General features: G+C 34.2%; 1 protein-coding gene across 19 annotated transcripts in view; it reads left to right on the top strand.

Annotated features, from left to right (window-relative positions):
• PPFIA2 (PTPRF interacting protein alpha 2) overlaps window positions 1-13,408 on the top strand; it is a 478,195-nt gene that overhangs the window by 88,723 nt on the left and 376,064 nt on the right. The gene's annotated exons all lie outside the window — the stretch shown is intronic.

The raw sequence follows: 13,408 nt of genomic DNA, 5'->3' as shown, positions 1-13,408 counted from the left end.
ATGGTGTAAGAAAGTGATCTAGTTTCATTCCTCTGTATGTTGTTTTTCAGTTTTCCCTGCACCATTTGCTAAAGAGACTGTCTTTTTTCCATTGGATACTCTTTCCTGCTTTGTCAAAGATTAGTTGGTCATACGTATATGGGTCAAATTCTGAGTTGTCTATTCTATTCCACTGGTCTATGTGTCTGTTTTTGTGCCAATACCATACTGTCTTGATGATTAGCTTTGTAGTAGAGGCTAAAGTCTGGAATTGTGATGCCTCCTGCTTTGGTCTTCTTCAGTGTTACTTTCACTATTTGTATCCCACATCTTCTTTATCCATTCATCAATTGATAGACACTTGGGCTGTTTTCATAATTTGGCTGTTGTAGATAATGCTGCTATAAACATCAGGAAGTATATAGAAATACAGGTCTACCTTAAGAAGCAAGAAATATCTCAAATAACCTAATATTACATCTAAAGGAGCCAGAAAAGGAACAACAAATGAAGCCTAAAGCTAGCCAAAGAAAGGAAATGAAGATTAGAGCAGAAATAAATGATATAGAAGCTAAAAAAAAAAAAAAATAGAACAGATAAATGAAACCAGGAGTTGGTTCTTTGAAAAAAATAATAAAATTGGTAAACCTTTTGCCAGAATTATTAAAAAGGAAAGAGAAAGGACCCAAATAAATAAATCACAAATGAGAAAGGAAAAATAACAATCAACACTACAGAAATACAAAAACTCATAAGAGAATATTATGTAGAACTAAATGCCAGCAAATTGGATAACCTAGAAGTGGATAATTTCCTAGAAATATACAAACTACCAAAATTGAAACAGGAAGAAATAGAAAACTTGAACAGAGCAGTAAGTGGCAATAATAAAAGAAAATCTCCTAACGAATAAACAAAAGTCCAGGGCCAGATGGCTTCACAGGCAAATTATACCAAATATTTAAAGAAGAGTTACTACCTGTTCTCTCAAACTGTTCCAAAAAAATAGAAATAGAAGGAAGACTTCCAAACTCATTAGATGAAACCAGCATTACCCTGATACCAAAGCCAGGTGAAGACTCCACTAAAAAAAAAAAAAAAACTATAGGCCATTATCCCCAATGAACATGGATGCAAAAATTCTCAATAAAATACTAACAAACTAAATACAATAATATGTTTAAAAAAATCATTCACCATGATCAAGTGGAATTTATTTATGAGTTGCAAGGGTGGTTCAATATTTTCAAATCAATCATTGTGTTATATCACATTAATAAGAGAAAGGGTAAGAACCATATGATCATTTTAATCGATGCAGATAAAGCATTTGACAAAGTACAACATCAATTCATGGTGTTTTAAAGTTTAAAAAAAATATTAAAATGTAAAAATCTGATGAAATTTCTTATGAGGGTGTCCAGGTGATCAGTTGTCAGACAACGTTTAGGAAGACCAGGGTAAGATCTAAACCACTCAGCTTCAGAGAGCCAAGAGGATTTTGGATACTGAAGACTGGGGCACAAAGCACAAATATTCCTAGACAGATGTTCTAGCTGCAGTTGGTATCTGGAGAGCTGTGGTATGTAGTCATGTGAAACCAGTATTGTGATGGACACTGTCTAGCCCATGAGCCAGAGCCAGAGGTGTTGACCAGCCCCACTCAAGAACCAGGATTTGTCCCAGCCTATGGGCTAATTCTAATCTGAAGCTAGAATTTAGTAGCTCGACTTGGCCATAAAACTTAAGTTTAATGACAGCAGACCCATACAGACTAACATACACAATGAGGAAGGTTTCTCTTCTTAATTTGGTTTAAGAAATGTCTGATTATTAATTAGCTGTTTGCTTTCCTATCATTTTTGATTCTTTTTAAGGGTCAATATGGGCAAAATCTGATAGGGACAAACCCTAAACTACATGAAACACATTTTTGAACATATTTCACTGTAACATACACATTGGTTAAATGCGGAAATGTCATGATATTTCATAGTGCTAGTATCAGTGTTTGAATTAAGTCTACCTCATTGCCTCATCCAGAACGTATAGCAGTAAAACTGGGGCTATGCAGTCCCTTCCCTGTTTTTCTTTCTGTTTGTTACGTTGGAGTAACAGGATCTATAAATTTGCTTCTTACAGAACTTAGTTCTTTTCATTGTTCTGTTTCCTTTATCCAAATGCTAATGGTTCTTTTTATTTCTAAAGTGTGGTGAATAAGTGGATGCCCATCTAAGCCATATCCTTGGGTTTGATATGTACACCATCCTAAACATTCTCTAGCTTTATTAATTTTCTCCACTAAAGAACCAGAATCGTACATTCCATATTTTGCTTTTTTCTGTTCTCATTTTAATATCTTCCTGATGGTTCTGAGCAATTTGGGTAAATACTCCATAGAATTTGAAACAAATTTATTTTCTTGAGGGTGGTGTTTAGACCAGGTTATATATTTTTCAAGTTTTGAATGGTCTTAAATTTTTAGTCTCCAAAACCAGTTTTAATTTGATTTTTCAAAAAATGCCAGTGTTCTACTTATTTGCTTCAAAAGATAAGAGAATAAAAAAAGTAAATCTGAATTGTGATATAATATAGTTTATTTCAACCTAGACTTTATATTGCTATATTACATACTTTAATTCTTCTATTTATTTATTTGAAATTCAGTGTATATTTGAGTATACACTATGTGTTAGACATTCGTTTAGGTTTTGGAAATAGTGATGTACAACACACAGTTTCTCACTTCAGAATCTTACGATGTAGCGGAGTAGACAGGTTGGTAAAAACAATTCCAGTGTAAACTAAACATAGGATGAGATGAAAATGAGTAAGATAATTCATATAATCTGATTGTTAGAAGTGAAAGGGGCTGGAGAATCAAGGAAGGTGAATCGAAGAAAATACTGCCTAACTTAATAAGTATAGGATAAGTTGAAGTTTGCCAACTGAGGAGAGTGGGCATGGCATTTTAAGCAGAGGAAACAGTGTGTGTGCATAGGTCAAAAAAAGTGAAAATAACTTACTGTGGCTAGAGTATGAATAAGCTGGAGTGTTGGAGGTAATGGTGAAGATAAAAGGCTAGGTTAGGCCAGGGCAAGACATGAGAAATTTCATGGAAGGAATTTGTTCTCTATAGTAAGAACCATGAAAAACCATTAAAGTCTTTAAACAGGAGATCGCTTAATCAGCTCTGTCAAACATTTTTTTTATTCCACTTGTAGAGTGATTTATAAAAGTCTAAAAAGCAAGAGAACAAGTGAAAGGCTCTTGCAGTCATCCAAAAGAAAGATAATATAAATGATAACTGCAGCGTGTGTGTGTGTGTGTGTGTGTGTGTGTGTGTATCCCACTAAATTATAATACTAATAGAAGGCCATATCTCAAGAGAATGTCAACATTTTGAGTGAAACACTGAATGATTAATATGAACCTATAGAGTGGCAGTGAGAATGGAGAGGGATGGACCGATTGATGAGTTAGGAAGGACACGGTGAATACTCAAGAATAAGGGGTTGTTCGGAGAGGGGAGAATGAGACATACTGAGAACTTAAGGCTGACTTTGTTTTGGCAATTGAGTGAATGGAAGACAAGAATAGAGACAAGAATACCATGAGGTAGTGCACTTTTAGAGGGGGAATGATGAGTTCAGTTTGGACACATTAATTTGAGCTGACACAGTTGGGAATGTATGAATGATGTTGGAATTTCTAGGTGAGATCTCATTTAGAGCCATTGATTTGGACATGTAGAATAGTCAGTAATTGAAGCCATTGAAGTTGATGAAGTTACCTCCAAAAAAGGTATTCCAAGTGATGTTCATTGTAAACTTCAGAGGAAGAAAAGAATTTAAGTAATAATCAGAGGAAAGGGAAAGATCAGAGGGAAAGTAGGCCTCAAAAAAGAGCAGAGATGGGTGCAAGGAAGGAATACCAGGAAGCTGTGGAATCAAACATGCTAAAGTCAAGAGAAAGTGGTGATAAGGGTTACTAGCAGTTTCACGATGTTGAGAGTTCAAGGAGAACAGAGTGCCCGTTTTATTGAGCCACAGGAAGATAAAGTGTTCTAGGTGAGAATAATTTAAATGGAATTAACTTGGGTAGAGTCACATTTCCAGTGACCTGAACGATAAAATGGAAGACTTGGATTCAGTGACTACAGAAAACAATCTCAAAGAGCTTGATTATGAAAAGTGGGAGGGAATAATACCTGATATAGGTTATGAGATCGAGTGTGTTGAAACATATGGAAAGCACATAAAGCGGGAGGAGAATTTACTGAGGAAAGATAAATTAATTGATAGAGCACAAGGTGAGGCAAAAAAGCAAGGACTCCAGCGCATATTATGGAGAAAGAGCAATGTGTCTTCAAATGTGAAATGAGTGAGAAAGAAAAGATTGTTTTCAGAAATATGTTTCTCAAAAACATTCACAGGTGGAGGTCTTAAGAAGTTGAAAGTTTCCATTTAATAGCTTTTATTTTCCTCACAAAGTATAAAGGTGCTAATTAGCTGATAGTAGCAGGGAAGAAAATAGAATAAGGAATTTCAGGAATGCAGAGATTTATCTAGCCATTATGGATTATGGGAGAACTATGTAAATCACAGATGGATTACTGGAAAGTGTTAGGGGTCCACATGTGGTTTTAGGCAGTGAATTTGTAATGATTTTAAGTGACTCAGGTGTGTTTTCAAAACAGTGCTCAGGTGTTGGAGGGGAGAATGCCTGCAAGCATTTTAATTTCAGGTTGCTCTGCCAGACCATTGCTATGGAAGGGCAATGGGGCAAGATAATGGAGAATGTTAGCAAAGATGCCGTACAGTCTAAGCTAAATAAGAATTGCAGTGGAGATAGGAAGAAATTGATAAAACAAGAGGATTCAAAGGTCTTAATAAATTTGAAAAATAGTTGCAGTGGGTGTTGGGAAAAGGATAAAAGGTTATGGTGAGAGAGTAAGATGCTTGATTTAAGCATTTCAGGACCCAAACATTGCCAAGTCTAATAAGATCCAGGTTGTGGTCATGGGAATGGGTGAAGTGCAGAGGGAATGAGGCTCATTGAGTTTGAGGATGCCAAGACAGTGAGGGACCAGTGTAGGATGATCATTTCTGTGAATCCTGCAATCTTTCTTACTACATTCATTCCCTTGATAATCCCAACCTATTTGACAGCTTAAGTGGCATCTAGGAACTGATAACTGAATAATCTACATTTCTACACTGGATAACTTTCCTGAACTTTAGACTTGTGTATCCAACTAAATGTTTGACATATCGTCTTATACACTCAAAAAAGGAATTTAAAGCATGACAAATTAAAAATTGAGCTTCTGATCAACTCTGTCACTCTCTACAAATTTCCTGCAGTTTTCCCCATATCAGTTAATGGCTACTATTTCAAAAAAATCAAGACCTAGAGTCATTTTACAGGTTCTGTCTTCATAATTTATGTAGAATCCAACCAAGTCTCACTACCCCTAGAAAACTACCAGCCTTGTCAAAGCCATCATTCTTTCTCATGTGCATATGCTCAGTGAACCAAGCAGGATAAGTTTGTTAAAGTCAGATCATGTCACATCTAGGCTTGAATCATTGTTGGCTTCCCATCAGAATAAAATTCCCAAAGCTAGTGAAGTAGTTTCTAAGACCCTTTATGACTTCTCTCATTACAGTGCCTCTAGGAACTCATCTACCTTTTTATTTTTCCAAAGGTCATTCCACTTTGGTTGTACTAATAATTTGCTACTCTTGACCCAGGCAAGCACTTGCTATTATTTCTTCTGCCTGCCATGCTCCTTCCCCAGATATCACCATGGCTTACTCCCTCATTTTCTTTACGTTTCCCTTAAAATGCTATTTGAACAGAGGGATCATCCGTGAACACCCAATATTCTTTTCCTTGCCTCTGTGTTTACTGTTAGTGTTCTTCAACTAGAATACAAACTATATGGTTAGGGTCTTTGTCTCTTTTGTTCAGTATAACATCCAAAGATCTAGAAATAAAATCTGTTATATGAATTCTTCAGTATAGATTTGCTGAATGAATAAGTAAGAACAAACACGTTTTAGGCACATGATTTATATGACACATTTTATATGACATTTTAGGCACATGATTTACATTTGTGTGCTTAAAATGATTACTAGAATACTGCACAGAGAAAGAGATTAAGAATGTTATAAAAAATTCTGTAATGAGATTACACAGTTATACTATGATAGTGGTAGTAAGAATTAAAATAGCAGAGAGTTAAAACCTTAAAAAAAAACAATATTGGTAGAACTTTTTGGTGGGGAAGGAAGTGAGACTCATGGATAAATTCAAAAATTGGCCACTGGGAAAAAAAATAACAGCAATATAAAACCAGAAGGATATATTTTTGGATACTGTGTATCTTATTTATCTTGTTTATTATCACTATATAATAATTCCCCTTGAAAGGAGAATGCTTCTGTCTGGCTTATAGCCACATTTTCAATGCTTTGAACATAGTGGGCCTTCAGTAAGCATTTAATGATCAAATGAATGAAGCAAGAGTAGTAATGCTAAAGGGTCTTCAGAAGGTGAAACTGTGAACCAAGTATTGCAAACTTCAGTATAAAGGAGGAAAAAAAGGAGATGTAGTATAAAAGATAAAAAAAAAAAAAGAAACTTCCATTGTTGATTCAAAATACTACTTTAAGCTCCAAAACATATACTACTAATGTTAAATATCCCCACATTCTATGGAGAAGTACTAGACATACTCACCACAGACTTACTAAGTAATAATTACAGTAATATCAGTCCTGCCACTGTGAATGATCACCTTGATTCTGAGAGATGACCAGAAAGGAGTCAGCAAAATTTCAGCTGTAGGGAGTGCTACAGGGTTTTTACCCTGTGAAAGAGAGAAGGGTGTGCTTCTCCTAAATCAAATGAAGGTGAGCCCAAAACAGTGACTCAAAGAAGGACCGAGTGGCATCTGCATGTTTGGATATTTATTCAGTAGCTAAATCAGTATGTGGTTCCATGGGATAGATGTAAAGTAAGGAGGGAAAGAAATTAATGTGTATCACTTGGATGCATAACCAGTAAATTAGATATTTGCTTCCTATGTAGTAAACTTGAATGGCAGAAGCATGATTAGAGCAATGGAACGGGGTCTTAATAGGAGTGGCTGTTACAACTAGAGTTTGTTGTGTCAAAGATGCATGAGCTTCTCATGGACCAGGTTGATGAGGTAGAAGGATAATGGAACCTTCCTAAGATGGCTACTTTCTACCACAATGGGACCCAGTATTAAGAATTAAAAGAATGTCAAATATTCTGCCAAAGATGGAAGCTGGGATATGAGGGGAGGCAAGTGGTTAGTCATGAAGCAAATAACAAAATGCCTGTGTCAATGAACTGTGTAGCATGGGACATGCCCATGGGAGGATGTCCAGGGAATTCCCTAATGAATCCCAGTTTAAAATTTTAATATTTAGGCACCTGGCATATATAAGTCACCAATCATATAAGACTTGGCCTATTTTTGTCTATTATCTCTTTCATACCCCTGTCCTAACCTAGAAGGAAGGTTTGTGAAAAAGAAGATAGGTGAAAAAAAAAAAAAAGAATCATTTCCCTCTTCCCAATATGAGTTCCTCAGTCCTAAATCGGACTGATCAATTGAGTTGAATAAGAAAAAAAAGTTAGAGAGGGAGGGCACCAAACCATAAGAGACTCTTAAAAACTGAGAATAAACTGAGGGTTGATGGGGGGAGGGAGAGAGGGGAAAGTGGGTGATGGGCAATGAGGAGGGCACCTGTTGGGATAAGCATTGGGTGTTGTATGGAAACAAATTTGATAATAAATTTCAGGAAAAGAAAAAAAAATAAAGTATTCCAAATGAAACAAACAAACAAAAAAAAAAGAAACTAAAGTTTTGATACAGTCTTAAAATCCAAAATAAGACTTTTCTTATAAGGAATATGCTCAAGCTCAAGGAGTTAGACATAAGGAGGGAATATATGACAAAGCTTATTTAATGGCAAGGATGGATGAAAAATGAAGTTGGTATTTATTTAGATCTGTTACCTGTATGCAGTTACTCATTTAAATTGAATTCAGCTCATTAAATAAAGTCATTTATATTGTGGAAAGACCATGACATTTATAGCTATTAATGACAAGGAGGGGTGAAGCGGGGGGTTTACTCGAAGTGAAGATGGTTTTACTTGAGACTGGAGGAGTAATGGATTAGAAATTCTAATGGCTTTCAAGAAGGATGCCATCTTTACCTTCTGAAGTGAGCTGAGAAATTATGAACAGAGTAATCTTAGTGCTACCCATGAAGCCATATAAATTCATTTCAGTTAAGATGAAGCGATGGTGATCTCCTTCAACAAAGTGATAAAATACACAGGAAAGATTATTTACTGTAAAATAGGAATTTCAGAAGGCATGATGAAAAGTTTGAAGGGAAGAGTGGAAAGTAAGATAAAGAGCAAACAGAATACTACAGGATAAACATGCTAGAGAGACTTGGTGACTTAGAAAGGTTAACATTTTGTGTATCCCCTAAAGATGAAACAAGTTAATAACTGGTAGGAAACGTTCTGTAATGATTCATACCAAGTGTACATATAGATGCTGCTCAGACTGTAATTTACAAAAACTAAACTCTCTCTCTCTCTCTCTCTCTATGTATATATATATGTATATATAGACATAGTCTCTCTGTCTCCCTCTCTCCCTCCCTCCCTCCCTCTCTCTCTCTGTCTATACACACACACACACACACACACACACACACATTCAGCAATGTAGTATACAAATTACATTTTTTGTAAATCTATACTTGAATTGTTTTGTAACCCATGAGAAAATAGCATAAGATGTAGTAATTTAGAGTGTGGGCTCTGGAAAATGGCCTCAATTTGAGTTTTGGCTCTGTCCCTTTTAGGTATGTGTAATCTTGACCAACTTATTTGAAGTTACTTACTTCATACTATACGATGAGGGTAAAAATATAATCTCTTTCATAGGGTGGTTATTTTTTTTTTATTTTTTTAATGCTTATTTTATTTTATTTTATTTTATTTTTGAGAGACAGAGAAAGACTGGGCGTGAGCAGGGGAAGGGCAGAGAGAGAGGGAGACACAGAATCTGAAGTAGGCTCCAGGCTCTGAGCTGTCAGCACAAAGCCTGACGTGAGGCTTGAACTCACGAACCATGAGATTATGACCTGAGCCGAAGTTGGACACTTAACTGACTGAGCCACCCAGGTGCCCCCACAGGGTGGTTATATGTAATGAGATACCACATACAGAATGCTTCAGATAGTGTGTGGTATGTGCAGATCCTCAGTGTTTACCATCGTAATTTTTATATAAATGAAAGTCTTCATTAAGTAATATGGGGTCATTGCAAAGAATTGGCTTAGAGTGTATGCTATATTTTAATTGGAGATGGAAAAGCAATAGTCTGTGTAAATTATATTTAAATCAGTCCAACCCAATAATTTGATGAACTCCTAAGGATGTTCTTCTTAAGACGTGGGTATATACCAGGGTGGATAGGGAATAAGAAAGAAAGGAATCTGTTTCATTGCAATCAATTAATACTTTTAACTTGTCAGAAAAGGTAGTTAAAATATTGATGGCATGAATATGTAGCCAAAATGCTGAAAGTAGTTCAGATGCAGAAATTTTATCATGAGAGAAATGTGATTTTTAGCATATATGGTACCATGATTCCCATGCTCTGTTATTTCCTACTCATTAAGGCATTACTTATTAGAACTCTTTAAGTGAGCGTTTATATTTCAGCACAATCAAACTACTCACTTAAAGGGGACATTAGAATGTGGTTTCCTATATTCAAAAGCATGTGGTAAGTGTGAAAGTGAGAAAAGAGATGAATTATAGACTAACATCTGAAAGCTGGCTTTGGAATAATACTGAATGTAGGAAGCATTTATGAGGTCTTTCAGCATATTGTTTCACTAATGATTAACGTGATAAGAAATATTTTAGAAATGATTTCCCCAGTGTAGGTCATTATTTGAGAAGCTCGGGTAATGAAACAACTCCTTGTTGGAAATAGAGTCTTGGTATTTACTGTTAATTTTTAATTTTAAGAAAAAAGATTTTTGAAAAAAATTTGAGGGAAAACCAAAGTTTTTCATGTGAATGAAAAAGACAGAAGTAAAATAAATTGTGAACTTACATTATTGCAAGGATACATTATTTTTGTTAATAATAATATTAAACATTGGAAGATATACTGATATATTCTGTTTTCTGATCATATGAAGTTCAATATAAATTAATGCACTTATCTTTGCTCTCCGAAATACCTTTTTCCAAAATAGTAATATAATTTCAACCACAGACATTGTACCTATTTATATTTTGTTCCTGCCTTCTTTTCTCTACTATTTATTTTTATTATACATAATGCGTTTATTTGTGTATATGTACATATGTATATTTTTATATATAACATATGTAAACACATATATAACATATATAACATATGTACTCATATATATTTATATATATATACTTTTCCTACAAAAAACAGAACAGACTTTTTAGTCTGAGTTCTTAGCTAAATAAGAGGCTGGTTTCTAATTAGATTGTTATTATCTAACACAATAAAGTGGAACTATTTTTATTTTTGATCAAAGATACTTATAATTTAGGATGTTTTTCTGAAAAGACAGATGGACGAATACAGCTTTTTACATATAATTGCTCATTAAAATGTGAAAAATATAAAGTAAAAATAAAGGTTTATTTAGAAAGCATATCTGTAATGCCTGTTGTGTACTTAGTGCTATTCTAAGCACTTTAGAAAAAATATCAAGTCAGTGCAATAGATTTTTGCACTCTAACTGCTTAGCAATTGTTTCTTTTTAAAACATGTTTAATAAGTATAAAAAAGGGTATATAGATACATAATTACTTTTGTATTATATGGAATAATTACGGGAAATGTGTTTTTGGGTATTTGATTTTCATTTTTTTGGAAGACTGTTTTGAAAGGTAAATGTTAAGCCAGGTCTTAAAGAGCTAATTTGCATTAAATTAAAACTTATTTTCTGGATGGAAGGAAATCATCCTCGTATCTAAAGTAGTTCAATTCTATATATAGGTTTTAGTAACTAATAAAGCTGGCTGCTGCAACTTGGTTTTTAGATATCCTTTTCAAAAGTGTGTGGGTAATTGTTTTTCTAGGAAGCCCCAGATAACCTCCACGTGCCTTGTAGTTTAAGAACTAAACATTGGTTCACCCTCAGTGAGACTAGGCTCCTGGATGATGCTTGCTGGCCATTCTGGAAAGTGGTTCTGATTGCCCCGAGGGGCCCTCTAAGAGGAAGGGTCTGGTGGGCAATTCAGCATAGTTTGAGGTGACAGGACCTGCTCAGATCCAAGGCTGCTGCTTTTGCTTTTCCAAGAATCCCAGTTAGGTGATGTTCTACCTTCTTTGGAAAGATGAAAAGGAGCTAGTTTTCTAAGAATTTACCCCCTTTACACTTGTGTTATTTATTAAAGTTTTACTGGTAGGAAATTGCAAACTCCTCTGGCCATGATCTTCCCCTTTTCCCTCATTGGCCTCCAGGGGACAGGAGGCCGCCTGAAAGCTTGCTTGCCTTCTAGCCCTACCGCAGGAACTTGTGTCTCTGTGTGAAGGAACATTTATCTGGAAGGAAAATCACTTGCTCTGACTAGTCTTTATAACCAGATAAGTCTTTTTCAGATACACACAGTCAGGGAACACGAACCAGCAAAATGCAAATGTTTGAAATTGCATGCATATCCTTCTTTCAATTAATATTAATTATAACCATGGCAGGAGCTTTAAAAAGGAATCTGCTGGTATATTCATAATAAGTTAAAGTTGAGATTCTGCAGAATTCTTACTTTCAGTTACAGTCTATCTATGTTGCTTCAAGAACACTGTATGATAGGAATATGTCCTAAAGATTTTATGATAGGCTATTAAATTATTTTTCAAAAAGATATTTGAAGCTGTTGAAGTATATTTAGAAAATTATAAGCATTATGGAAGAGTGGAATGTTAAAATACCAGAAATTTAATATTTGACAAAAAGAATTCACCAAGATTTTCTGAAAATTTCTAAATTGTGTTCTGGCTACATAACAAATTCTGCAGATTTTTTTTTTTCACTAATAGAAATCATTTATATTTTTATTGGAATTTTATGGAAAAGCCTGGTTGTTTTTTCTACTTTCCCTTTCTTTTATCACAGATAAAAACTAGTAATCCACATAAATGACTATTTTATCTCTCTATAGACAGTTCTCTCTGCAAACTTTATTTATTTAAACATTTTTAAAGTTTATTTATTTATTTTGAGAGACAGAGGGAGAGAGAGAATCAATCCTAAGTAGGCTCCACGCTGTCAGTGCAGAGCCTGACACAAGCTCGAACTCACGAACTGTGAGATCATGACCGAACTGAAGTCAAGGGTCAGATGCTTAACAGACTGAGCCACCCTGGCGCCCCTCTCTCTGCAAACTTAAAAAAAAAAATCTTCCTGTTATGCCTACTCAGAAGCACTGGATTTCATTTAATTTATATTACCATTCTCTAAAAGAGCAAGAATTTAACTATAATTTTACATTGTATCCTACCTCATTATTCTAACTTTTAAATAAAGGTATTTAAGTAATTGAATTACATTTAAGTGGGGAAAAATGGTCAATTTGAGATAAAGATTACCTGAATAATTTTTTTAAGAGTTATGGGTTTACAAAATAAAATTTAAATATAAGAATAAAGAAAGGTTGAAACTATAATGATAGAAAATATGTACCATATAATACTAACTAAAGAAAAAAAAACCTATGCAACTATATAACATCAGAAAATAATCTTTAAAAAATTGCTAAATATAAAAAGAGAAATAGTTTAAGAATAAAAATTGATATAACAGGAAGATAAAAAATTTTTAATTTTATGCACCTAATAACGTAGTCTTAAAAATAGAAAACAAAAATTAACAGAAATAAAAAGATAAAATCTATTATGGTGGAACATTTTAATATTTTTCTTAGTACCTGGTTGAACAAGAAGGTGAAATCTGTAAAGGTAAAGATAAGTTGAGCAATATGAAAAACAAGCATGGCCTAGTGGTATATATAGGGAGCCTAGTGATATATTTAGGGATATATATATATATATATGTATATGTATACACATATATACTAGATTTCTCCAAATTAACCAAATGTGTGTCATAGAGGAAGACTCCACAAATTTCAAAGAATTGAATCAGTTGGAATATTTTCTTATAATAGCAGAATTCAGCTAGAAATTAGTAAAAAAGATGAAATTAAAAAATTAGAAAATATGTTTTTGAAAAGTATGGCAGCTAAATCTAAATAACTCACTGGTTACAGAAGAGTTCAAAAATTAAAAATTTTTACATTCA

The sequence above is a fragment of the Felis catus genome, chromosome B4 (assembly GCF_018350175.1).
Source record: "Felis catus isolate Fca126 chromosome B4, F.catus_Fca126_mat1.0, whole genome shotgun sequence".
Classification (NCBI taxonomy): domain Eukaryota; kingdom Metazoa; phylum Chordata; class Mammalia; order Carnivora; family Felidae; genus Felis; species Felis catus.
The sequence above is the reverse complement of the archived record's forward strand: the minus strand, read 5'-3'. Positions and strand labels throughout refer to the sequence as shown.